At 39.3% G+C, this 27,689-nt stretch overlaps 1 protein-coding gene and 1 non-coding gene across 5 annotated transcripts in view; one reads left to right on the top strand and one right to left on the bottom strand.

Annotated features, from left to right (window-relative positions):
* CORIN (corin, serine peptidase) overlaps window positions 1–27,689 on the bottom strand; it is a 254,697-nt gene that overhangs the window by 100,803 nt on the left and 126,205 nt on the right. The window lies entirely within an intron of this gene.
* On the top strand, window positions 21,417–21,519 carry LOC118896248. The gene has a single exon (XR_005020154.1). It is a non-coding gene; the product is annotated as a U6 spliceosomal RNA (small nuclear RNA).

Here is a 27,689-nt window from a genome sequence, read left to right as displayed (position 1 = left end):
TTCATGGATTCTGAAGAGTATACACCCCTGCGGATGATCAGCTCTTTTCAGTCTTCTTGTTTCCGAAAACAGTCTGCTGAAATAACATCCATAGCCTGAAACAAACTTTAGATTTTCTGCAGCTGCTTCCAGCCCTATCAGTTCTCTCTGTCTGTGTATTATGGGCAGCATTTATATTGGCAAATGCTCTCATTACTCTGCTTGTTAACTTTTAGAGTCTTTTTCAGAAATTACTCACCAATCTCTGACTGCATAGTATCCTCATTCACCATGACTTTGAGTCCTTGTTTAAAGTCTAAAGCTCAAGTTCAACTCTATCTCTGAAGAGAAAGCCGACCTGGCACACAGCTTTGTCCCCTGCACCCATACTGAGAGCTTGTCAGCACTTCATTCCACATGCTGCTCGAAATTAAGTTACTATAAACCACTATTGCTCTTACCTTTTACAAAGTTATTTGACCATATGAAAAAGAATGAGTGTAATCTTATAGCAGCTGATGCAAGAATACTTCTTGGGAAGAGTGTTGTGTCTCCCCATAATAGGTTGATAAGAAGATTGGAGTGAAAGATAAGAGGTGAGAGAGGAGAAAGGAAATCCAAGTGGACGGTCAACAATTAAACTTGGTCTTTACTCTGCCTTCTAAGTCATATGTACTCGATGGCCCTTCCTTTTGTTGAACATTAAGATGTCTGGAGTAGGTATGGATGGATATCAAAAAGCTCTGTATGAAAAGAATGAGATCCCCCTGGAGAGAGAGAAGAAACTGTGCTGTTGGGCATTGTCTTGGGAGAGAGAGAAATTACAAACTTGGCTGAGTCTCCCTGAGGGGCTGTATAGAGAAGACTCTTTGGAAAACAGAAATATCTAAAGGGATGTTTCAAGTTGTTGATGGGAAGTGTAATCACTTCCTCCATCTACCATAGGGAATCAGCAAAGATTATGTTGCTTTCTGATATTCTCACTCATTTATTTAATCAATTTGGCACTCTTCTAAGAGCTTGAATACAGAATAGATCCCTTGCTTTGCAGACATTATAGTCTATGGAGACAAACAATATCAATGGATATAATAAGAAGAAAATTATTATATATTAGGTCAGAAGGTAATAAGTGCTATAAAGACAAAAAAGAGTACAACAGACTAAGAGAGATAGGAGATGTGGGGACGGGGTAATACAGGTCCCCAGATTAATTAGGGTGCCAGGGCAGGTCTCATTGAACGTTGACATTTGAACAACTTCAAAGATGGAGGGAGTTAACCAAATCTCAGAGGAAGATTTCAGCCCAGAAGCAAAGACCCTCAGGCAGGAACACGCTGGCAGGCATCAGGAACACTAAGGAGACCCATGTGGCTAAAGCAGAGAGAGTAAAAGGGTAGAGAAGCTAAGGGATGAGGCAGAGAGGAAGAGAGGACCCAACCACAGAGGGCTTTGTAAGGACTTTGTAGCTTAGACAAGAAAAAAAAAAAAAAGAGTCATTACAAGGTTTGAGTAAAGAGTAGCATGATCTGACTTATGTTTTCAAGGATCTCTGCCTGTTGTGTTGAAAATACTCCAGAGAGGCAAGGGACACAGTAGGGAATAACAGTTAGGAGCCTATTGGAGCAGTCCAGGAAGAGATGATGGCGGCTTGGAGGTGGTAGCAGTGGAGGGGCTGAGACACAATTGGATACTGGATGTATTTTGAAAGTAGGGGCAGGAGAGTTTCCTGGCCCATTAGATGAAAGTTGTGAAAGGCAAGAGCCAATGATGGCTTCAAGTTTCCAGCCAGATGACAAGAAGAACTGCCATCTGCTGAGATGAGGAAGGCTACTGGAAGAGAAAGACCAAGGGGAAAAAAATCAGGAGTTATCATTTGGACACGCTGGGTCTGACATATACAAGAGACGCCCAGCTGGAAATGCTGAGGAGACAACTGGGTACATAAGTTCAAAGTCCAGGAAGGAGGACAGGACTACAAATATAAATGCATGCGTCATCAGCAAATCGATTTAAAGCCGGTGTGCCTGGATGAGATCATGAGGGGAACGGCTAGCGAAGAGGAAGACTCAGTGAGATGGTGCAGCGAAGATGGATAAGGGCTGAACTATTAAACCCCGTGTGTAACAGCTACAGGGAAGAGGAGAAGCCAGCAAAGAGGCTGAGGAGTGGCCCCGGTGGTAGAAGGAAACCCAGCAGGTGAGTATGTTATCCTGGAAGCCAAGGAAACGAAAGTGTATCAAAGAGGAGGAAGTGATCAGCTGTGCCAGAAGCTGGTGCTAAGTCAGGTAAGATGAAACTGAGAAATGGGGATGCGGATAAGAGCAGTTTCAATGGAGCAGTGAGGACAAAAGTCTGCTGGAGTATGTTGAAGAGAGAATGAGAAGAGAGGAAGTAGCTCAGAATGGAAGGACAAATCCTTTGCTGCAGAAGAGAATAGATAAATGGGGCAGCAGGTTACAAGGGAAGTGGGGCAAAAAGAAATGCGGTTTTTAATGCTTTGTGTGAGTACATTCTTTGGAGGGAGCAGGGAGGGGTATTAAGTTCTGCCTATAGGTTGGCTCAGATCAAATAAATGATGACCACTTTTGAAGACACAGGAGCTCGGGGATGGAGGATCATGGATGTCAGGAATATAGTTATAATCTAAAAATGAAGCCTGTCTTATATCTGCCTGTCCCTTTAATCCCATCACTACAGTGTGACTTCCTCAGAAGTACCTGTCTTCTAAGGTGAGAAATCCTTCTCATTCTCTTCTTCCTCTTCTTCATCTGGTAGACATCTGTTAAACATGGGGGGCGAGGGGCACCCATGCTAGTCCCTTCTAATAGTACCATCAGAACGTGAACAAACAAACCCCCGTTACTTTATGACTCACATAATTTATATTAGCAGAAGATAAGTATTTGTTTGCTTATACCCTCTCCCTTCTAGAACGTATGCTCCGTAAGAGAAGGAACTTTATCAGTTTTTCTCCCTGTTGTGTCCTGTCCTGAGTCTGGCGTGGAATTAAATATTTGTTAAATGAATAAATGAAGACTGAGAATAGAAGGTGCCCAGCAGGACCACATGATCACTCCTATTTCTTGGTCCTACATGTTCAAAGGCAATAAATATCTTACAATTTTATTATTTTAATTGCCAGAGGAATAAACTGCTGGTGAAATACGATAATCGCTCTCTGTTACAGCAGGATACTCACTCAAACCCCCAGACAAGTCTGGCTTCTCAGCGGCATCTGCTCATATGTTAGGACAATGAGTATCAAAGACCCTTCTACCTAAAATAATCTTCCCCACCGACCTGTGATGATGTATCTAACATTTTCCCAACACCTACACCCACGTTACCCATTCCTTGGGGTAAAATGGTGGTTTTTAGATGAACTCTAGGATACCAAGGGACTTTGGGGCCACATCATGGGTTAAGGGGGTGTCTTGAGTCCCCTACTCCACTTCAACCAGAGAACTCTACCATTGCCTGCTTTATACATTTGAATCCGTGTACAATTTCCTTTGAAAATGGGTTTCTGCTACCAAAAACAAGTTTGAAAACCCCTTCACCTTTAAGATTTTAAGTGTTCAGTTCAAGTCTGACAGAGCTTATAATTAATTTTCTTGGCAATGAATACTTAGCTCTGAATTTAATTATAGAATGTTTAGATTTTCATTATATTTAGACTTGAAAGAATGGGACACAAGAGGAGTAACTTCTTAAGAGGGGCGGGCATAGCAGGGAGGAGTTTAGGAAAGGTCTAAAACAAGAGAAATAAGCATGAGAGGTGAGACCTGGAGCCACAATGAACTGAGGACAGCCCTGTGTGAAAACGCAGTGGGCGTGGGTCTAATACTATGAGGTAAGAAATGCCACATCACCTTATTTTTCTAAATCAAGTTAATTCACTTAATCAAATTAATTCAATTAATCCCCACTCAAAAAGGTGAAAAGAAATATTCTTCAGGCATGTTTGGGGGGGGGGCCTCTCCCTCCTTAGGGAGGTACAAGGATCCAAGGGAAGAACTGCGGAAGGGGCTTAGCTTTCAATTCTTCAGAGAATAGGTGGGGTAAGGGACTCAAGGTTCTAAGCCCTCGGGATTTATGGTAGACAGAACGCTCCATCACATCTGTGCCACAGCAGGGTCATGACAGGGCCATGGTCCCCAACATCAGCTTTCCCGGCTGCCCCACGCAGCCATGCCTCTCTGAGACCCTGCCTCTTCCCCCAAGCAAGTACTAACCAGTCCCTGCTATGTAAGGGACATGCCAAAGCCCAGTCCCCTTCCAAGCCTTGGGAGATGTCTCCTCCATCCTCTGTGCCCACCTCTAACCCTCCCCCATGCCACCCCACTCTGGGTGATCACATAATCTCCGCTCAGTCATTTTCTCCTCAAGGCTGGTCCCCCTTTTCTGAGAATGCACAGATGACACCACACATCCTTTATGTTTCCTTAATAAATTGCTCTATTACACAGATTTTTCATTCATTGCAGAGAATGCAAACGACTCTATTAGCAACTTTCAACATATTTTTACCAAGGTAGTATATGGTAGGCGGTCAGTAATCCCTGTTGCATAAATGCACTTAAAGAGCTCTTAATTTAGATATTCTAAAAATAGAAGTGCCACATGATTTCCTCTTTTATGATCTGGGGTGACCGTCTTGCTGTGAAGACAAGGTAAAACCGGTCCCCTCACTACAGTCCAACTCTTTAGTTCCAAGTCCCTCAGTGCCTATTATATAATATGTTTTTCTTAGTGAGGAACCATCTCTGTCAAACCAATGTTCAAAGCAAGTTCAAAACAACTTCCCCAATTAAATGTCCTTAAGACTAAGGTACTCCTTGACTCAATTTTTTCCGCTCTGAAATAAAGCCATGCTTTGATTCAATGGAAACATTGCCAGCTGGCCTTCAGCTTAAATTTCTGAAAATAAGAGCTAAGTATACTTATTGCCTGTCTGACAGCATGAAGGAAGATCTATCATTCTATAGAAAAATCAATCATTGTAAAATTATCTAAAAATCATTAGCAGGAAACAAGAATAGATTTGTCACTGGTGGCACTCTGATAGGAGAGCAACGGAAATAGAGTTTAGAAAGCAGTTCATGTCCTCATTCAACATCTCAAGTAAAATCACAGTATAAAATAGAGTTAGATAAAACTTGCCCAGTAGATTTTAAATCTAATTAGACAGGGGAGAAAGTAAAGAAAGAGCAGAGTAAAAAGCAGGAAGTCAAGCTTTATGATCAGGGACTGGCAGAAATAGACCGCCAAGCAGAAGCCTAAAGAAACTTTTTTGGAATCTTTATTCATTCAACAGCCGAGAGAGAGAGAGAGAGAGAGAGAGAGAGAGAGAGAGAAGGAAATTTTTAAAAATAAGAAAAACAACTTCCAAATAGGGATTGTCTAATTAAAAGAATATACTAGTTTACTACCTCAAGTTTTAGTGTCTAAAAGACTTAAATAGGATTCTGAACCAATTTTGTCAAAAATCATTGGAAAATAAGATATACACCAGGACTCTGTCATTTATCATTTCCTGCAAATAAGTGCAATAACGTAACTTCAAGTTTCTAAAGAACATAAGCAAGTTAGAAACTACATGTTTATAGTTGACCCTCTTGTCAGGGATTATTATCAGGCAGGCAGAGATTTCTAAATTCAGGGTTTTTTTTTTTGCGGGGGAGGGAGGAGTGCTACTTTCTGAACTTGCTTTAGGAAATAAAACCTTTATTTTATAAACAAAGTAATTCTCACTTAGTGGTACTTAAAATACTTCTGAGATTTTCTCCAAACATGAGGCTGTCTCAAATGATATTTTGTGATTATTCATTATGAATCATAAAATGATAATGATGGTATATTATACACACAACCTTTGGCAGATTTCAGACAGCTGTTGAATGTTTTCTATAAAACAGTTAATGCATGCATATAAACCTATGAAAAATAAAGTAGATGTATATGATTTGGAAAGAAAATAGTCTCTTGCATGCATATAGTAGTATCTAAAAAGTTATACATATTAACATTTTTTTAGATCTTTATTAAATGTATAACTCGGTCAAGACATCTATGGAAAGACTTAGAAGAAAGATGAACAAAGAAAAATAATCAGTTTTGAAGAGCCATTCCATGGTATTTTTCTTATTTGTTGGGCTACACAAATTGGACTGATGTCATTATACAAGTTAACAGTTTGTGAATTTCATTTTCAACTCAAACCAAATTTATTTTTAATCACAGTTTCTTTTATTTTTGTCTATTTTATGTATTGATAATCTAAAAGCTAGAACTAATTGTCTATGACTTCGCAATACTGTGTAGCCTGAGACCCAAAAATAGAGTAAACATATGTATTTAGAATTTACTGTGAAAAGAACTTTGAAAAAATACCTTTCAAGAACAGATTGAGACAGGCTGGGTCCTGGGACCCTTTGGTGCAGTGCTGGCACCTGGACAAATGTCTCCTCCAGCAACAAAATACAAAGAAACTATAAGGGACTAAAAATAGCCGCATGCATGTGCAATTGGGGCAAATTATGGACAACACCATAGAAAAAGACCACAAACCCAACTGCCACTTCTAAAGAGCTAGGAGCAAAAACAGGGTGTTGAGAGCAAAAGCAGGGTACTACTCATGATCCCTGCACACAGCACTACCAACGGAGTGGGCAGACCACCTAAGCCACACTTCTGGTCACCCACTGACCTGCCCCTATCCCCACCTCAGGGAGCGAGCAAGGGAACCTGTTACAGGAGCCCCAGTAAAGACTTGCCTGCATTTCTTGTCTGGCCTCTTATCAATTTCTATTGATTAAGGAAGGCCAAGAACCCTGGTTGGTAACAAGATAACAGTTCTACCCTAATGTCTACAGATTCATTTCCAATCCCATGAAGACTGTACTACATCACTTTCCCACTTACTCTCTATTGTTAATTACTGTAACAGAATATTCCAATGCATTACCATTCCTAAAAATTCACTGATCTTCAGGATACTGTAGGATCTCACCTATCTTCCAGAGCAGATTGCCAGTAGCTGGATGCCAAGATTCTGAAGCCCCAGGTTGGGGTTCTGCCCAAGACCCCCTCTGCTATCCATCCTCTTAACTGATCACAACAAACCCCATTCACTTGCCCCCATGCAGTAGGCCATGGAGACAGCACACGTTCCATTGGTTGAGTCAAGGCAGAGTCGGGAAAACCTAGATACTTCCAGCTACCTAACCCTTCAAGCTTAAACCACCCCCAAATAATCAAGTCACTTCAATTCTAAATGCTATTATGATTAAAAGAAAATGGCGAGAAAATTAATTCATAAACACTCACCCTAATATCCATACTGATATTGACTGGGTCTACAGACAAGAAAAGCAATTATTCACAATGATGACCCTGAGATACCAAAATAAAAGTCGTTCTGTAGAAAAAGTACAGACTTGGATTTAACTTAAGCTATCTGTGCCGCTTTGAGCAAGTTATTTAACCTTTCAGGGCTTCAGTTTCCTTATCTGAATTCCACCTGCTTTGGAATCGTCTTTGAGTCTATATTAATCAGTAATGGATGTAAAGCACCTGGCACCGAATCACATAAAGCCCACTATGTTCTGTTTACTAAGACTGGTAAGTGCATAATTCACTTCTGAAAGATGGCCATCACAAAGTGCTTAAAAATGCCTTTTACTTAAAGCGTTATCCTGCAAATAACTAGAGCGTCCTATTCTCCAACCTTGTAGATATAGCACTGCCCACTTAGACCTGGAAGTGAGGGCAACTGAATTCTTCGTAACAACCAAGACAACTGGAAAAGAACATAGCCTGAAGAGATCAACACGCACGGGAATCAATATAACAACATCTAGGGATAGAATTCCTAACGTTTCTTTGGCTCAGAGACAAAAAAGGAAGTCAATTGCTCCAGGCAAGTTGACTTTTACTGTTGAATAGTTTGTGCCCTGTTAAATGATTTGCATGCTGGTGGAACAGGGAGGTCCCTGAATTATCTCTCCCATGCTTCCTCCACTTTTCTACTCTGCGTGCCCTCCACAACACAGCTACATAAAATCTCTCCTAGTATCCCTGGTTACCAGTATTATATATAACAAAGCCACACAGACTAAACCTGACATGGAAAAATCAGCCTTGCCTAAAACTAAATATAAGCGCAATTTAATTAACTTGCATTCCAGAGTCATAGCTGCCAACTTACCAAGACTAGAAGACTGGGTACACAGTATCCAAGGGCTCAGAGCGAGGGGGAAAATATACTAAATTTTTCTCCAAAATCTTCACAGGATTCACACGTTCCTTCGTACCTGTAAACAGGAATAATGTCCCCCTGTATACAAGATACGTGATCCAATCAGGCGGGCAAAATGAGCCAAGGCAGGAAGAAAAGATAGGTTAAGAGAGGCCGGAATTTCAGGAAAGACATACAGGAATTAGAAATGAATGGCAAGTAATCTGGCAACAAGGTCAGCCCTGAGTCAAGTAGGGAAAGGTTTACTTTACCCCTGAAAGGAGGAAAGACATTGCTGCACATAATGGGAAGTCAAAAACTATGTGCCTGTCACTAGAAACTCTCAATACTGCAATTTGAGCAGTGATGTAGTCTCATCTAAAAATACTCTACTGATCAACCTTCTGTGCTTAAGTTAATCCTGGGAAACTTTATAACATGAGGGTCAGCCAGTGGTGCATGGGTCGGGGACTGAGCTCAGCATGGGAGTGATGCCCCTGGGTAAAGGTCCATTTTCTTCCACTTGCCAAAAGGATAAGTAACATGCAGTTTCCAAGCAGGAGCACAAGATGGCAGCCATACTCAGCACATAGACCCTGTGCAGTGCCACAGGAGAGAACTCAGCTCGAGACCCTCACCACCTGACAGGTTGTGGAAATTCACAGGGAATTCCAGCTGGGAGGCTTCTCTTTTCTAAAGGGCATCCTTTGCTTGTGTCTGTAACTGGGTAAATGTGAAATCATGAAATCGCACTTCTGCCAATTATTAATACAGAGAAATAAAAAGTCTTTCCCGATTGATGCCTACTCATATCTTTGGCACATTTTTCTACTGGTTTTCTTCCTTACTGATTTATTGAAACTCCATTTGTTTCCATTATTTTTCTCCAGGCCATCACTTATTTGTTTTTTAAGTTAATAGTCTCTGCAGCTATAGAAAATTTTACATATACGTGAGGTCAACTGTATCAGTCTTTATGGTTTATCTCTTTATAAACCATATCTATATGTGTCGTAGAAAAGAAACTATAGGAGGGCAGAGATTTTGTCTGTTTTGTTTCCTGCTACAGCCATAGGATATATGATGGACATAGAGCGTGGGCTAAATAAACTTTGCATTCAACCCAGAACCTTTCTAGAGCAGATGGAAAATATCATGGCCAAAATTAAGACACATATTCTGGCCAAGACACACCAAAAATAGGCCACAGAGATAGGTAAATCAAGTCAGGTTCCCTAATAGTCAAAACTGATTCTGCCATGGCCGTAGGGGAAAGGCTACAGATTGACTGACTGATTGATTTTTGTTAAAGTAAGAAAGCCTCTTATATTGCTGAAATGGCCAAAATATGAAATACACAGCCTGATCTGTATTTAATGGAACAGAATAAAAGAACTCTTGAGATGCTTTCCAGGTTTAAGTTTCAGCGAAATGCCAAAGGGAAGAAATTGGATGGCTGCTTTCAAGCCAGTCCCTTTCTTAACACCGACCACCAGAGGGAGACCACATCATGAAGCAAAGCACAGAGCCCATGCTATAACTGTGACAAGTGTCCAGATGTGTGACAGTATTTGAAAACAATTGTATTTCATGCGTTTTTCACTAATGATGTTAAAATAAAATCACATTTAAAAATCATTTTGCACTTCAAATACAGACACGCAAATATGAATTCTCATAGACAAAGGCATTATGGAACACCCATGGTACTTCGTGCATTTATTTCAGAATTGACTTTTTCCATTCTCATAGCAACCAATAATTTCAGAAATCCAGTTGTTAGTTTTATTTCAAGTGGCTTTATATACATTTTTAGAATTGTTATTTGTACCTAATGCGATTTTTGTGGAATGGAAATGATCTTTCAGCAAGTGATCTTATTACAAGATAATCTCATTACAAATGCCTGTTGGAAAGTCTCACCATGGTGCCCACATTGAAATGAAACTCTCCCCCGCTGTAGAAAAGGTCTTCTGAAATGTTAGCATCATAAGTTCCAAACTTCTCTGCTCTAAGAGCTTTGAAGAAAACTGCCAGTTTTTCTCTGAAACTATCCTCCTAAGAAAACTCTGTGACAACCCTTCCAGGGCCGTTTACAAGTAGACCGAAAAGGAGGCCAAATACTTTGTGAAATTTAGCTTGATTCGAAGGGCTCCTGGGAGAGCTCCCTGCCTAAAATATTTCCCAGCTGAAATTCCTCAGTTTGGATTTTACTCATTTAATTTAAGCCAAAAGTCCTCAATTAAAAGGCAGTTCCTGGGGATTCCTCATTTACTCAACCAACCAAGAATTCTGGAGGCTGTCTGTAGACAGTGCTGGACATGGCAGCAATCATAATCATAAGGCCTTACAGAGACTAAAAGAGACAGGTCGTTATCAGTGATTAATACCTCCGGAGACAGCACTTTATGTATATATTTATCTTTTTAAAAAAAAATATTGGGGGCTTCTCCAGTGGCGCAGTGGTTGAGAATATGCCTGCCAATGCAGGGGACACGGGTTCAAGCCCTGGTCTGGGAAGATCTCACATGCCGCGGAGCAACTGGGCCCGTGAGCCACAACTACTGAGCCTGCGCGTCTGGAGCCTGTGCTCCGCAACAAGAGAGGCCGCGATAGTGAGAGGCCTGCGCACCACGATGAAGAGTGGCCCCCGCTCGCCGCAACTAGAGAAAGCCCTCACACAGAAACGAAGACCCAACACAGCCAAAAATAAATAAATAAATTTATTTAAAAAAAAATATTGGAAAATTAGTATAAAAAATTAGCAAAAAGGTAGAATCTAAAGAGTGAGGCCCCAGCAAAGACATACCTGGGTAAAAAAGGCCCCAGAGGACAGAGGGTCAACATAGGAGCAGCAGGGGCCACAGGAGGGGCGAGAGTGAACTCCATGGGAATCAGAGAGGAGCGACGTCCTCTCTTGCTAAAAATTCCAGCCAGGATCGGATATCCACAACTTTAAGCTAATACTTATCAACCACTTTCTATTTATCAGGCAATGTCTTAAAGGCTTTACCTTCATTTATACCTAAGAACACAGCCATGAGGTGATACCTCATGTATCAGAGGATGAGACCAAGGCTTGGAAAAGTTGATAACCTTCCTCCATAACTTGGCTAATAAGTAGCAGAGCTACTTAATAAAACCTGAGCAGTGTGATTCCAGAGCCCATGCATTTAGTATAAAACACTCAAGGGTTCTGTGTTAGTTTCCTACTGCTGTTGTAAAAAATTGTCCCATACTGGGTGGCTTAAAACAGAAGTTTATTCTCTCACAAGTTTGCAGGTCAGAAGTCTGACACGGTTCTCGCTGGGCTAGAATCAAGATGCTCACAAGTGTGTGTTCCTTATGGAGGCTCTGGGGGAGAATCTGTTTCCTTGCCTTTTCCAGCTTTTAGCGGCTGGGCCTCCCCGTCCTTGGCTCATGGCCCCCCTCCTTCATGTTGAAAGCCATCAACGTAGCATCTCTCTAATCCTGCATGGGCGTCACATCTCTTTCTCTGACTCTCCTCTTCTGCTTCCCTCTTCCACTGTTAAGGACTCTTGTGATTACATTGGGCCACTCAGATAATCCAGGAGAAACTCCCTATTTTCAGATCAGATGAGTAGCACCCCTATTTCCATCTTCAACTGTAATTCCCCAATGCCACGCAAATTAATATATTCACAGGTTCCAGGGATTAGGACAGGGACATCTTTGGGGGGACATTATTCTGCCAACCACAGATGCCTTGATATTTTATGAATTTTTTCTGTGCCTCTTACATACAGCCACCTGCAAATGACTGGCTCAGGAAAGTGTGCCCTCTCTCCCACCTGACGATTGCCCTCCTCTTCCCATTCCCTGTGTCAGAGATGCCATGATCTGGCATCTCTCTCTAGTCATTTTTCTTGGTTCCAGGTTGATTCAGTCAATTCTATTGCAGGAGGAGCCCAGGGTGGCAGGGATCTTGGGCCATGTAAGATCACTAGGGGAAAATTGCTGTTCGATTCAACTCCTGTAATATGAGTGTTCAAAAGACTCAGGAATGATACTCTAAAAGGTAAATGAATCTGATATCGGGCTTTGGTGCAACCAAGAACCATCTGTGCTTTTGCAGATATCAACCACATGTGCTTCTGACTTTTCCAAGAGGCAAGAGCTGAGTGAAGAAACCGAAGAGGACAGAGGCCTGACGAGAAGCCCGGCCTTGACTTCCCTCTCTTTCTCATTCATCATTAGTAACCAAAATCCCTTTTAAAAACTCAAAAGAGCTACATGTGTGAGGGCAAAGAAGCTATGGGACTTCATGCTATTCTGTAGCAGGCATAGAAAAGGCAGCCAAGAGGTAGCTGCAGAAAGCTGAGCAGACAGACTAGTCCCCCAGCCAGGACCAGCTACATAATTGCAGGGCTCAGTGGAAAATGAAGATGTGGAGCCACTTGCAGGGAAAAAAAAGTGCTTTAAAAAAACTAAACTACAGTCCCTCCCATCAGGAAACCTGCACAAGCCTCTTAGATAGCCTCATCCACCAGAGGGCAGACAGCAGAAGCAAGAAGAACTACAGTCCCGCAGCCTGTGGAACAAAAACCACATTTACAGAAAGATAGACAAGATGAAAAGGCAGAGGGCAATGTACCAGATGAAGGAACAAGACAAAACCCCAGAAAAACAACTAAATGAAGTGGAGATAGGAAACCTTCTAGAAAAAGAATTCAGAATAATGATAGTGAAGATGATCCAGGACCTCAGAAAAAGAATGGAGGCAAAGATCGAGAAGATGCAAGAAATGTTTAACAAGGACCTAGAAGAATTAAAGAACAAACAAACAGAGATGAACAATACAATAACTGAAATGAAAAATACACTAGAAGGAATCAATAGCAGAATAATTGAGGCAGAAGAACAGATAAGTGACCTGGAAGACAGAATGGTGGAATTCACTGCCACAGAACAAAATAAAGAAAAAAGAATGAAAAGAAATGAAGACAGCCTAAGAGACCTCTGGGACAACATTAAACGCAACAACATTCGCATTATAGGGGTCCCAGAAGGAGAAGAGAGAGAGAAAGGACCCGAGAAAATATTTGAAGAGATTATAGTCGAAAAATTCCCTAACATGGGAAAGGAAATAGCCACCCAAGTCCAGGAAGTGCAGAGAGTCCCATACAGGATAAACCCAAGGAGAAACATGCCGAGACACACAGTAATCAAATTGGCAAAAACTAAAGACAAAGAAAAATTATTGAAAGCAGCAAGGGAAAAATGACAAATAACATACAAGGGAACTCCCATAAGGTGAACAGCTGATTTCTCAGCAGAAACTCTACAAGCCAGAAGGGAGTGGCATGATATACTTAAAGTGATGAAAGGAAAGAACCTACAACCAGCATTACTCTACCGGCAAGGATCTCATTCAGATTCGATGGAGAAATCAAAAGCTTTACAGACAAGCAAAAGCTAGGAGAATTCAGCACCACCAAACCAGCTCTACAACAAATGCTAAAGGAACATCTCTAAGTGGGAAACACAAGAGAAGAAAAGGACCTACAAAAACAAACCCAAAACAATTGAGAAAATGGTCATAGGAACATACATATCGATAATTACCTTAAACGTGAATGGATTAAATGCTCCAACCAAAAGACACAGACTTGCTGAATGGATACAAAAACAACACCCATATATATGGTGTCTACAAGAGACCCACTTTAGACCTAGGGACACATACAGACTGAAAGTGAGGGGATGGGAAAAGATATTCCATGCAAATGGACATCAAAAGAAAGCTGGAGTAGCTATACTCATATCAGATAAAATAGACTTTAAAATAAAGAATGTTACAAGAGACAAAGAAGGACACTACATAATGATCAAGGGATCAATCCAAGAAGAAGATATAACAATTAAAAATATATATGCACCCAACATAGGAGCACCTCAATACATAAGGCAACTGCTAACAGCCATAAAAGAGGAAATCGACAGTAACACAATAATAGCGGGGGACTTTAACACCTCACTTACACTAATGGACAGATCATTGAAAATGAAAATAAATAAGGAAACAGAAGCTTTAAATGACACAATAGACCAGACAGATTTAACTGATGTTCATAGGACATTCCATCAAGAAACAGCAGATTACACTTTCTTCTCAAGTGTGCATGGAACATTCTCCAGGATAGATCACATCTTGGGTCACAAATCAAGCCTCAGTAAATTTAAGAAAATTGAAATCATATCAAGCATCTTTTCTGACTACAACACTATGAGATTATAAATCAATTACAGGGAAAAAAATGTAAAAAACACAAAAACATGGAGGCTAAACAATACATTACTAAATAACCAAGAGATCACTAAAGAAATCAAAGAGGAAATCAAAAAATACCTAGAGACAAATGACAATGAAAACACGATGATCCAAAACCTATGGGATGCAGCAAAAGCAGTTCTAAGAGGGAAGTTTATAGCTATACAAGCCTACCTCGAGAAACAAGAAAAATCTCAAATAAATAATCTAACCTTACACCTAAAGGAACTAGAGAAAGAAGAACAAACAAAACCCAAAGTTAGCAGAAGGAAAGAAATTATAAAGATCAGAGCAGAAATAAATGACATACAAACAAAGAAAACAATAGTAAAGATCAATAAAACTAAAAGCTGGTTCTTTGAGAAGATAAACAAAATTGATAAACCATTAGCCAGACTCATCAAGAAAAAGAGGGAGAGAACTCAAATCAATAAAATTAGAAATGAAAAAGGAGAAGTTACAACAGACACCGCAGAAATACAAAGCATCCTAAGAGACTACTACAAGCAACTCTATGCCAATAAAATGGACAACCTGGAAGAAATGGACAAATTCTTAGAAAGGTATAAACTTCCAAGACTGAACCAGGAAGAAATAGAAAATATCAACAGACCAATCACAAGTAATGAAATTGAAACTGTGATTAAAAATCTTCCAACAAACAAAAGTCCAGGACCAGATGGCTTCACAGGTGAATTCTATCAAACATTTAGAGAAGAGCTAACACCCATCCTTCTTAAACTCTTCCAAAAAATTGCGGAGGAAGGAATACTTCCAAACTCATTCTATGAGGCTACCATCACCCTGATACCAAAACCAGACAAAGATACTACAAAAAAAGAAAATTACAGACCAATATCACTGATGAATATAGTACAAAAATCTTCAACAAAATACTAGCAAACAGAATACAACAACACATTAAAAGGATCATACACCATGATCAAGTGGGATTTAGCCCAGGGATGCAAGGATTCTTCAATATATGCAAATCAATCAATGAGATATACCATATTAACAAATTGAAGAATAAAAACCATATGATCATCTCAATAGATGCAGAAAAAGCTTTTCACAAAATTCAACACCCATTTATGATAAAATCTCTCCAGAAAGTGGGAATAGAGGGAACATACCTGAACATAATAAAGGTCATATATGACAAACCCACAGCAAACATCATTCTCAATGGTGAAAAACTGAAAGCACTTCCTCTAAGATCAGGAACAAGACAAGGATGTCCACTCTCACCACTATTATTCAACATAGTTTTGGAAATCCTAGCCACAGCAATCAGAGAAGAAAAAGAAATAAAAGGAATACAAGTTGGAAAAGAAGTAAAACTGTCACTGTTTGCAGATGACATGATACTATACATAGAGATTCCCAAAGATGCCACCAGAAAACTACTAGAGCTAATCAATGACTTTGGTAAAGTTGCAGGATACAAAATTAATGCACAGAAATCTCTTGCATTCCTATACACTAATGATGAAAAATCTGACAGAGAAATTAAGGAAACACTCTCATTTACCATTGCAACAAAAAAGAATAAAATACCTAGGAATAAACCTACCTAGGGAGACAAAAGGCCTGTATGCAGAAAACTATAAGACACTGATGAAAGAAATTAAAGATGATACAAACGGAGAGATACACCATGTTCTTGGATTGGAAGAATCAATATTGTGAAAATGACTATACTACCCAAAGCAATCTACAGATTCAATGCAATCCCTATCAAATTACCAATGGCAATTTTTATGGAACTAGACAAAAATTCTTAAAATCTGTATGGAGACACAAAAGACCCCAAATAGCCAAAGCAGTCTTGAGGGAAAAAAACGGAGCTGGAGGAATCAGGCTCCCTGACTTCAGACTACACTACAAAGCTACAGTAACCAAGACAATATGGTACTGGCACAAAAACAGAAACATAGATCAATGGAACAAGATAGAAAGCCCGAGATAAACCCACGGACCTATGGTCAACTAATCTATGACAAAGGAGGCAAGGATATACAATGGAGAAAAGACAGTCTCTGCAATAAGTGGTGCTGGAAAACTGGACAGCTACATGTAAAAGAATGAAATTAGAACACTCCCAAACACCGTACACAAAAATAAACTCAAAATGGATTAGAGACCTAAATGTAAGACCGGACACTATAAAACTCTTAGAGGAAAACATAGGAAGAACACTCTGACATAAATCACAGCAAGATCTTTTTTGATCCACCTCCTAGAATAATGGAATTAAAAAAAAAATAAACAAATGGGACCGAATGAAACTTCAAAGCTTTTGCACAGCAAAGGAAACCATAAACAAGATGAAAAGGCAACCCTCAGAATGGGAGAAAATATTTGCAAATGAATCCATGGACAAAGGATTAATCTCCAAAATATATAAACAGCTCACGCAGCTCAATATTTAAAAAACAAACAACCCAATCCAAGAATGGGCAGAAGACCTAAATAGACATTTCTCCAAAGAAGACATACAGATGGCCAAGAAGCACATGAAAAGCTGCTCAACATCACTAAGTATTAGAGAAATGCAAATCAAAACTACAATGAGGTATCACCTCACACCAGTTAGAATGGGCATCACCAGAAAATCTACAAACAACAAGTGCTGGAGAGGGCGTGGAGAAAAGGGAACCCTCTTGCACTGTTGGTGGGAATGTAAATTGATACAGCCACTACGGAGAACAGTATGGAGGTTCCTTAAAAAACTAAAAATAGAATTACCATATGATCCAGCAATCCCACTACTGGGCATATACCCAGAGAAAACCGTAATTCAAAAAGACACATGCACCCCAATGTTCATTGCAACACTATTTACAATAGCCAGGTCATGGAAGCAACCTAAATGCCCATCGACAGACGAATGGATAAAGAAGTTGTGGTACATATATACAATGGAATATCACTCAGCCATAAAAAGGAATGAAATTGGGTCATTTGTAGAGACGTGGATGGATCTAGAGACTGTCATACAGAGTGAAGTAAATCAGAAACAGAAAAACAAATATCGTATATTAATGCATATATGTGGAACCTAGAAAAATGGTACAGATGAACCGGTTTGCAGGGTAGAAATCGAGACACAGATGTAGAGAAGAAACGTATGAACACCAAGGGGAGAAAGTGGTGGGGGGTGGGGGTGGGGGGGCGATGAATTGGGAGATTGGGAATGACATGTATATACACTGATGTGTATAAAATGGATGACTAATAAGAACCTGCTGTATAAAAAAATAAATAAAATAAAATTCAAAAATTCAAAAAAAAAAAGAGAACTTCTGGGGTAATGGACATGTGTACTGTCTTGACTGTGGTAATGATTTCACAGGTGTATGTATACCTATGTCAACTGTATTAAATTGTATGATTTAAATATGTATATATATACATATTTAAAATATGATTTTAAAATGTGATTTAAAATGTGTGTATTTATGGCTTGTCAACTTTGCCCCAATTAAAAAAAAAACCATAATGGAAAAGAATATGAAAAAGAATATGTATATATATGTGTATAACTGAGTCACTTTGCTGTACAGCAGAAATTAATACAACACTGTACAGCAACTATACTTCAATAAAAAAAATACTAAAATATAAGCATACTTTCCCTTAAAGTATTTTATCACTTATAAAACATAATAGCAGTCATAGTGATATATGAGGAACATAAACATAAATTGAATAAAAAATAATACTTTGTGTCATAATTTAAGAAAAACTACATTATTAATGTGATTTTTCTGGCTCACTATTCTGCAAATTCATTTACTAATTCATCAAAATGTATACTTTTAGCAACATTATTTTCAATCTATATAATGGAAGATGGTGTCAGTAGCTTGACAAAGGCAAGATTGCAAACAATTTTTGTTAACTTTTAATTTTGACAAGGATCTTTTTTCTGATGCAACTTTTCTTGTTGCTTTAAGGCTATTTTATAGGCTGTGACAACACTGGGATATATTTCTGATAAATTATTTTGAAATACAAATTTTAGTATATCTAGAGCTGATGATTCTTATGGAGCAATTAATGAAAGGGTTTAACTCTTCATATGAATTAGTTCTAAGTCTGAATTTAATTTTAAATATAAATTTATACAATGGCATTTTAATGTTTCTTCTGATATTTCCTATAAATCGTGGAGATCACACCAGAACTCAAATGTGGCTTCAAAATTTGTGTACAATTCAAAATGTCTGTTTATATATTCTATAGCTGTATCATCAATTTTAAGGAAAATTTTCATTTTATGTTATCTTCCTCATTAATAAGTGTTGCACCCAAAGATAGTGCACCTCATTAATAAGTGGTGCACATAAAAATAGTGTTTTTTTTCCATTGACAATGGTTAACTGTAATTTCTATTTCCAAACCTGTGGATATTTGTTTTGCAATGTTTCCCAAGGATTCTAAAATCTTTGAAGAATTCTAATAACTCCTTGATAAATGCTTTATTGCAATGTTCATGCATGTGCTTTTATTGTGTAATAATTTACTAACAAAGTCTGTTGCCCAAGCACTGTCTGTCTCATGGTTCAGGTGGAGAGTTAATATTTGTGCAGATGCCACAGGGACAGGCCCCGGGGACAATCGACCAAGCTGGCCTCCCACATGTCCCCATGTGGAGCCCCTCTTTTTCCCCAGGGCCAAGCCCACCACTGCCACCCTCCAAACCTGCTTCTGTTGTTGCTTCTGCTGTTGTGGCACCATCATGGCCATCAATCTGCGCCCAGGTCCTGGCCCAGCCACCTTGGGGCCCTGGGGATTCCCAGACAGTCCTCAGGCACATGCTTTGGGCCACCAGGCCAATCGCTCAGCACCCACACCGCCCGACCATCAAGCCATTTGGTAGGTACCCGAGTGTGCACACCCTACCCACTAACACATCCCCACCACTCACGTGCACGTTCCATTGTCCCATCAAACCTCACCGCTCACACGCATGCTCCACTGTCCCATCAAACCTCATTTACACAAGTATAAAGATAAAGCTGTTAATTTCAAGATGGTGACAGCAAAGCATTAAACCAAGCCTGGAAGACTTCTAAGCACAGGACCCTGGGCCACGGCACGGATCGCCAGCCCAGCAAAGTGGCCCTGCCTCTGCGTTTCAAAGCAAACAGAAAGGCAGGGAGGGTGAGATGGGGATGAAAACCTGTGACAAGTCCTTCTGAGAAGTTACAGGAGCAGGGGTTCCAGCATCCCACTAGGTCACTATATTCTTCCTCCACCCGCATCTCTTCTGCCGTACCCACCGAATTCCATCCTGTTGGAGTCACTGTCTAGACATGGGAACCACCACTGTGATACGGCAGGGACTGCTGGCTGTCCATCCTAATGTGCTCTCCATCTCTTTCATGGTAATAGAGTTTAAGGTGGACCCAAGATTGCCGAGCTAAAGACTACATTTCCCAGTCCCATATCACTAAGTTCTCCACAATAGAACATAAGCAGATTCTTCTTCTACTTTGCCTGCTTTAAAAGGGACTTGCTGCCATGTACTTCCTCTGTTTGCCCTCCCACAAGCTGGAGCACAGATACAGGGCTCAGCCAGCTTCCATCACTTAGACAAGGAACCTGGTCTAGGGATTGGTGAAGCAAAAAATGGATGGAGGGGCTTCCCTGGTGGCGCAGTGGTTGAGAATCTGCCTGCCAATGCAGGGGACACGGGTTCGAGCCCTGGCCTGGGAAGATCCCACATGCCGCGGAGCAACTAGGCCCGTGAGCCACAACTACTGAGCCTGCGCGTCTGGAGCCTGTGCTCCGCAACAAGAGAAGCCGCGATAGTGAGAGGCCCGCGCACCGCGATGAAGAGTGGCCCCCGCTCGCCGCAACTAGAGAAAGCCCTCGCACAGAAACGAAGACCCAACAGAGCCAAAAATAAATAAATAAATAAAAATTAAAGGAAAAAAAAAAAAAAGGATGGAACCCACATCTTTAGATGACTTCATAGGGCAAGCCTGACTTGGCAGACTGGAAAATTCATCTTGGATCTATCGCTTAACAGAGAAATTAAATGTTATTTTCTTTAAGCCACTGTATTTCAGGATCTCTTCTATTACAGCAGGTTAATTATTCTGTAACTAATATGAATAGTTTGAATCTGGAGAGGTTTCATCCCCATTGTTCATTTGTCCATAAGGAAGATCTGAGAATAAAATGGTATGAAAGTTAGGACCCCAGGAAGAAGCTGGGTCCACCACACCCCACTGAGGACTCTGGATGTACCTTTGGACAGAGACATTGATTTACACATATCAACTATGAATCCAACAGGCGTCAGTAACAGCCTAGAGATGTACTCACAACACTGCTTCTATGAGAAATTATCTGTCATGTTTGAAATAACTAATTTGCAAATATATCTTTGAAATACAGCCCAGTCATTCACTGAAGGATGCCTGTAATTCTGCACCTACCTTACAGAATTGTAGTAAAGATTTGACATAATACATGCAAACCATTTGGCACAGTATCTGACACCAAGCGAGCTTTTGATACATTTAATTTCTTTGTTATCACGGACACTATTAAAGTGGCATCATAATATAGGCAGCCAAACAAAGAAGGAAGTACTTTAAGGACGTATAGTGTCTCAGGCCCATGGCATCAGTGGGCAACAACCCTCTCTCCTCTGACCCACTCCCCCCACAGAGGTATGCGGGATAAATTAGTTAAACATTCCTAACTCTCTTAGATTCCAAAAGTAGTTCTAGTAGGTTTTTCCAGAAATAAACTGCATAAAATATTACCTCAAAAAATGTGTGAGCTGTTAAAACATTCCCCAAAATAGACCATTAGAAGTGATGGGTTAGAGAATCAACATAGAAGGAAATTTCTGTGCATCAGAAAGAAGAAACCAAATGCTTGCTTCAGCAGCACATATACTAAAATCGGAATGATACAGAGAAGACTAGCATGGCCCCTGCACAAGGCTGACATGCAAATTCGTGAAGTCTTCCATATTTTTTGGAATATTACTCAGCCATAAAAAAGAATGAAATAATGCCATTTGCAGCAACATGGATGGACTTACAGATTATCATACTAAGTGAAGTAACTCAGAGAAAGGCAAATATCATATGACATCACTTATATGTGGAATCCAAAAAAAATGACACAAATGAACTTACATACAAAACAGAAATAGACCCACAGACATAGAAAACAAACTTATGATTACCAAAGGGGAAAGGGGGGGAGGGATAAATTAGGAGTACGGGGTTAACGTATACACACTACTATATATAAAATAGATAACCAACAAGGACCTACTGTATAGCACAGGGAACTATACTCAATATTTTATAATAACCTATAGGGGAAAAGAATCTGAAAAAGAAAAAAAAGAATATATATATATATATATATATATATATATATATATATATATATATAATATATAACTGAACCACTTTGCTGTACACCTGAAACTAACACAACATTGTAAATCAACTATACTTCAACTAAAAAAAAAATTAAATTTAAATTTAAATTAAAAAAAAGAAAGACAAAACCAAGAAGTGAGTTCAAGAGACAAACATGAAAGCCACCAAATCCACTCCTCTCAACCCTACAAGAGCCTGGAAGTAGAATAAATAAATTTACCTTCTGCAAGATTAACTTTACAATCGATAATACACAATGGATGAGGGCAAGATGGTTTTTTAAAACTCAAGAAGAAAATGGGCTTCTACTTTGAAAAAACTTTTTTTAAATAAAAGGAAAACAATAAAACCTTGAAAGCTATAGGGAATAGAAAGAGATAATGGAAAATCCTGAGCCTTAATTAGGTGTGGAGAAAAACTGGTAATACATGAAACTGCAAAGGTAGACTTTTAATTACTTATCTCTAGAGCACTGTTTTCAGAGAGTGAACAATGAATAAGACAATAACAAAGACCAGAAAAAGGAGGCAAAATAGGTGAATACCTGCAGAAAGATTTCTCAATCTGGACTGGGCAGTATTTCATTTGTTCAGCATTTTTAAGGAAGGAAATATTCCACATAGAGAAAAATTCAAATAGCTAAAGCATATCTCTTTAAGATTCCTAACATTTTTCATAATTTTATTAAAGCTCAGCGAAATAGAACACTTGTTCTCCACCTTCTTAAATGGAGAGCGCTAATTTTTAACATTTCTTTGCTGCCCCAAGGTCTTTACAATGAGCAGCAAAAATTTCTCAGTGCCAGAGGAAAGTTCCTCGGGGTGGGGGAGATGGGGAGTATTTGTCCCTCTGCTAAGCTGCCTAAGAGTGCTGCCTGCTTTAGGCTCTTGCCCCTTGGAATGTATCATCCTTCCCCATTATATACAGGCTCAGTGGTCACCATCTCTACTGGTGTAGAGATACCTGCACCAGTAGTTCTATCCACCTCCATTTCCAATTTGTTTGCCGTTAATTATAGATCTGGGAAACAAACAAACAAAAGCCAGTTTTTAGATTTGTTTTCAAAGTAAAAATGAACATGCTATGAAAGAGGACCTTGGGAAATATTGTTAATGGCAGAGTGAACAGCTATTTCATTGTTCATCTTTTTTGTATTTTTACTTTTTAATCACTGGTTGCGTTCTGATTAATTTAGGTGGCAACCTCTGGATAAGTAAGGCGTTACCATATATTCAAATAACTGAATTAAAATAGAGGCAGCACAGGAAAAGAGATAATATTGCTGCAGTGCAAAGAGCATGGAGCTCTACCATTAGAACTGGATTCCAGTCCCAGCTCTGCCTCTAATCAGCAGCATGAACACTCATACCCACCATGGAGAGGTATTCTGAAGACTAAAAAAGATAAAGTGCCTGCCTCCGTACCTGGCACATATAGAGCTCATATAGGCAAGCTAGATTATTATTTTAAAATCACTGAGCATGTACGGAAATTTGGATGTGTGTCTAATATGCTCAAGAGGGATTATGAGAAACCCAAAATTCAATATGTAAGAAAAAAAATCAACTTTAAATTATTTTAGGTAAAATAGAGTTAATTAAGTTTCTGGAATTTTAAAGCTGGAAGAGACTGGCAAACCTATAGTCCTGCCTCTCCATCCTAAAGATGAGGAAACTTGACTTGGCCAAGGTCATAGAGCTAATTAGAACGTAAAGGGCAGGACTGGAGCCCAGGTTTTCTAATGTCTAACCCAAGGCTCTAAAGCAAATATGAATTAATCTAGAACAGAAGCTGGCAAACTTTTTCTATAAAGGGCCAGATAGTAAATTGTTTAGGCTTTGCAATGCATACAGTCTCTGTTGCAATTGTTTAACTATGCCACTGTAGAGCAAAAGCAGTCATAGATAATATACAAATGAAAGGGCATGGATGTGTTTCAATAAAACTTCATTTACAAAATAGGCTGCAGGCTGTATCTGGCTCACGGGCTGCAGTTTGCTGATCCTGATCTGGAACAAGTTGACAGACCCTTTAGATAAAGGAAAATGATGGGTATAATTTCAAATCAACAAATCTATAGTCAATACAGTAAAAAACTGGATGACAATAAGAGAACTCAGAAGATTGATTTTATACATATATGTGTGTGTATGTGTATATATACACACACATATATGTTGCTATTGTGACTAATATTTCATTTTATTTTATTTTTTGGCTATGCCACACGGCATGCAGGATCTTAGTTCCCCGACCAGGGATCGAACCTGTGCCCCCAGCGGTGGAAGTTTGGAGTCTTAACCACTGGACCACCAGGGAAGTCCCCGTGACTAATGTTTTAAGATGATGTTTGATAAGGATCAATTCTGGCCTTAAGATCATTATATTCTTTAGTAGTAATTGGGATAATGCAAGAAAGAAACTCTAAGAAAACAGGAGGACTCTCAAAGAATGGGCATTTTAAATGATCTTGGCTAAATAAGATCTGTGAAGAGAACTAAAATAGTAGTAAACATTAAATAATATAATTTATTTCAGTTAGAATAACTAAAACACAAAACACTAGGAGAAAAAGCAAAGTACTCTAACCTGCAGAAATAAATAAATATTGCCATCAAAATCTACTGATTGACACAAACTGAAAACACATCACCATCTCACCAAGGGAACATCCTTAATATCAGAATCAAAGAGTATGATCATGGAAAGAGGAATAATCTACCAGAAACAAGAACACACCTAAAGTGTATCTGGCCTTGTGTCAGGACCACCTGGTAATCCTGGTTCCATGATCACAATTTTCATAATATTCTTTAGACACGTAGAGAGAGATCTCATGGAAGAAGATGCCCAAACACCTTTTCTTCTGCGTTAAGGGCTAATGCAAAAAGTGCTGCAACATAAGGCAGAGACAAATTTCCTGTTCCTAAGAAGTATGACAGATTGGAATAGGTTTGCAAAGGAATACTGTTCAAGCTTCCTCTAGGGAGCCTTTGAGAGTAGTCGGAACTCTACATCTGTTTGGCTTAAGGTATCCTCCCTGAAGAGAAAGGAAAGAAGTAGAAGACTTTTCAACATCAGAATTTTAAGGGAGTTATTCAAATTGTCATTTGACAAACTCAATTGAACTAAATGTAGTACTGTATTTTCCCTAATGTTTATGTTGCTCCCGAGTAGTAAACTGGTTGTTTAAAAAGCACATCTCCCCTTGGAGGCACCAAAGGGTAACCCAATGATATACGGCGAGAATGAGGTTCATTACACCGTGCCAACTTGCTCCCAACATCTGTTCAGTTTACACAATGACTCATTCACAGTACTCAGTGCTTAGTGCAAACAACTGTCATCCTCCAATATTTGATTTGTCCTTGGGCTTTCGCACACCTAGACTTTGGTTTCACTGCATGATTTTGGAAGAAGAAAGGCATAAAACGAAGCTATACCAATAAACAAGAGATTGACTTGTTAACGATGAAAGTTTTAGGTATCCAACTTCTGCACCTCAAAAGGATCTGAGTCAACAGGATGATGCTAGCCAAAAAGTATTTAAACACCTTTGCTCTCTGTCAGAAACACAGTTAGAGCCGTTGCCCGAGTATCGTAGTCCAGTGTCACTTCCTATACTTTTTCTTTATATAGCAAGGAAAATGTTTACCATATACAAAGGATCACAATCCAAAGCAATGTTAAATCACAGAGAATAGTGTTTTTCATATATATGTATTGTATATATATATGAATGTATATGTATAGTCCTTTTTCTACTCATATGTTCACTTGCAATGCAGTAATAATTTATAGCTAAATACAGCTATGAGAAAAGCTTCAGTATCTTATTTCTGTGCATCAGTTTAAAAAAAAGACGGCTTCAATTATCACACAAAAATGTTGATGCTTTACAAATATTACTAAAAAGTAAATGAAAATAGGCCACTTTCACACTTGTTAAAGATAAAATAACTGAAAGAATAATGTGTTGGAAAAAATAGAGAATATATTCTCTACAATGCAAAGCAGAGAAATACCTATTAGCTGTAACTGATGTTATAAACAAAATTCCTGTAGAAATAATACTACCAACACCACAACTAAAGCAAATTTTCCAAAAAAATAAATTGGCAAGACCAAAAAGATGCCCACCCCTAGAAGAAAAGTTATGTTTAGCTTGCTTAAAGGAAAAGTAACATTTTGTGTCGAAACTCAGATATCCCAGAACCATGGATTTTTCTCATTTACTTTCCATTGTAATGTCCTTCAAGGTTTTTCACAGCAACAACAATGGCTCTAATAGACGACGACTCAGGCATGCAAAACCGATATATATTCAATTTTACCAGCTGGTAAAAAATGTTTTTTCTCACCCACAGCTTTGACCAGGTCACCCCACCCTGCCAGTGGCCTCACTATTGTTCTCCTGATCAAGTGCAGACTCCGCGTTCTTGACTTCAAAGGCCCCCTCCAGTTTTCCCAGCTTTCATTTCCTCTCTAACCAGTCTGTATTCTTCCAGCCAAGAAATCCTTCATTCCGTCCTTTCATTCACTGGCCCCCAACCTTCATCCATACTCTCTCACACTTCCAAGCAGGCTCAGATCGCTTTCCACAACCTATTTCTTCCCTTCAGATGAAACCTAAAAATTAAACTTGTTAGGTTAGATGACCAGCTGCTTTTCCTTGTTTTTATTTTGAAATCTGATGGCATGTGCTCTGTACAAAAGAGATTGGGACCAGGACCCCAATTACAAATTTCTCAAGTATTTTAGTCATTCATGTTCAATCTGTTAGACCTATACGAGGCATGACACAGAATAAAAAACAAAGCATTTGCATCACATTTAAATATAGGAAAAAAGAGACATTCTATTACATTTTATGACTGCTGGTTGCAGGAATTTCAGTTGATATCTTTTGGGGGACCATGCCAGGACCGGAAGAAACTGGCAGGGCTTAGTTCTAGATAGGAGAAGAACAAAGGCACAGACAGTCCCATATCACACCATGAGAGTGATAAACCTGCAACAAGCTGAGGAGGAACAGACACAGACACAGGACGTGGGAGGGGGAACCTGGCAGCAAATGAGCACAGTATTCCAAAGTAGGAATAAAAACAGACCAGAGTTCAGCCAACCAGGCAGAACGGCCTTAGGGCATCTGACTTGGCACCAAATGCCAAAATGGACACAAAATATTAGTGACACGAATCACTAGCTCATTAGACTTAGCTTCTGAAAGTCCATTCCCTTTTCCGCAATAAACGCTGCTGTCAGTTTGCATGTTTTGTTGTTCATAAAACTAATCCTAACGAGACTCCCAGTTGCAATGCAAAAGGCTGGATTAATTCTGTGCCCTTAAGTTACTTTCTTCATTGCTAAAAGCACCTTCATGCATTCTCTCATTCAAAAACATACTCAGTGTCAAGGTTATTTTGTCAGGAAATATCCTGAAATGATGAGCTTCAGTGTCCTTGTCTGTAAAGATAATAGTATATACCCAGTACGTTGTGTAGAAAATTAAATGAGACAGTGATATAAAGCACTTAACACAGTAACTGGCACCCAGCAGGCATGCAATAAGTTAGCTATCATGATTGCTGTTGTTGTTATTGTTATTATTATTACTGTAAGACTCTTGTTTTTAACAGATGACAGTTGTCACTGTAACGTGAGCCATAAGCCAATAAAATCTAATTTTTAAACCAATGTTTATTTACACACATTTTCTATCTTGCTATAGAATACAATGAATCATGTTTTT

The sequence above is a fragment of the Balaenoptera musculus genome, chromosome 5 (genome assembly GCF_009873245.2).
Source record: "Balaenoptera musculus isolate JJ_BM4_2016_0621 chromosome 5, mBalMus1.pri.v3, whole genome shotgun sequence".
NCBI classification, from domain to species: Eukaryota; Metazoa; Chordata; class Mammalia; order Artiodactyla; family Balaenopteridae; genus Balaenoptera; species Balaenoptera musculus.
This window is presented reverse-complemented; position numbering and strand designations above follow the sequence as displayed.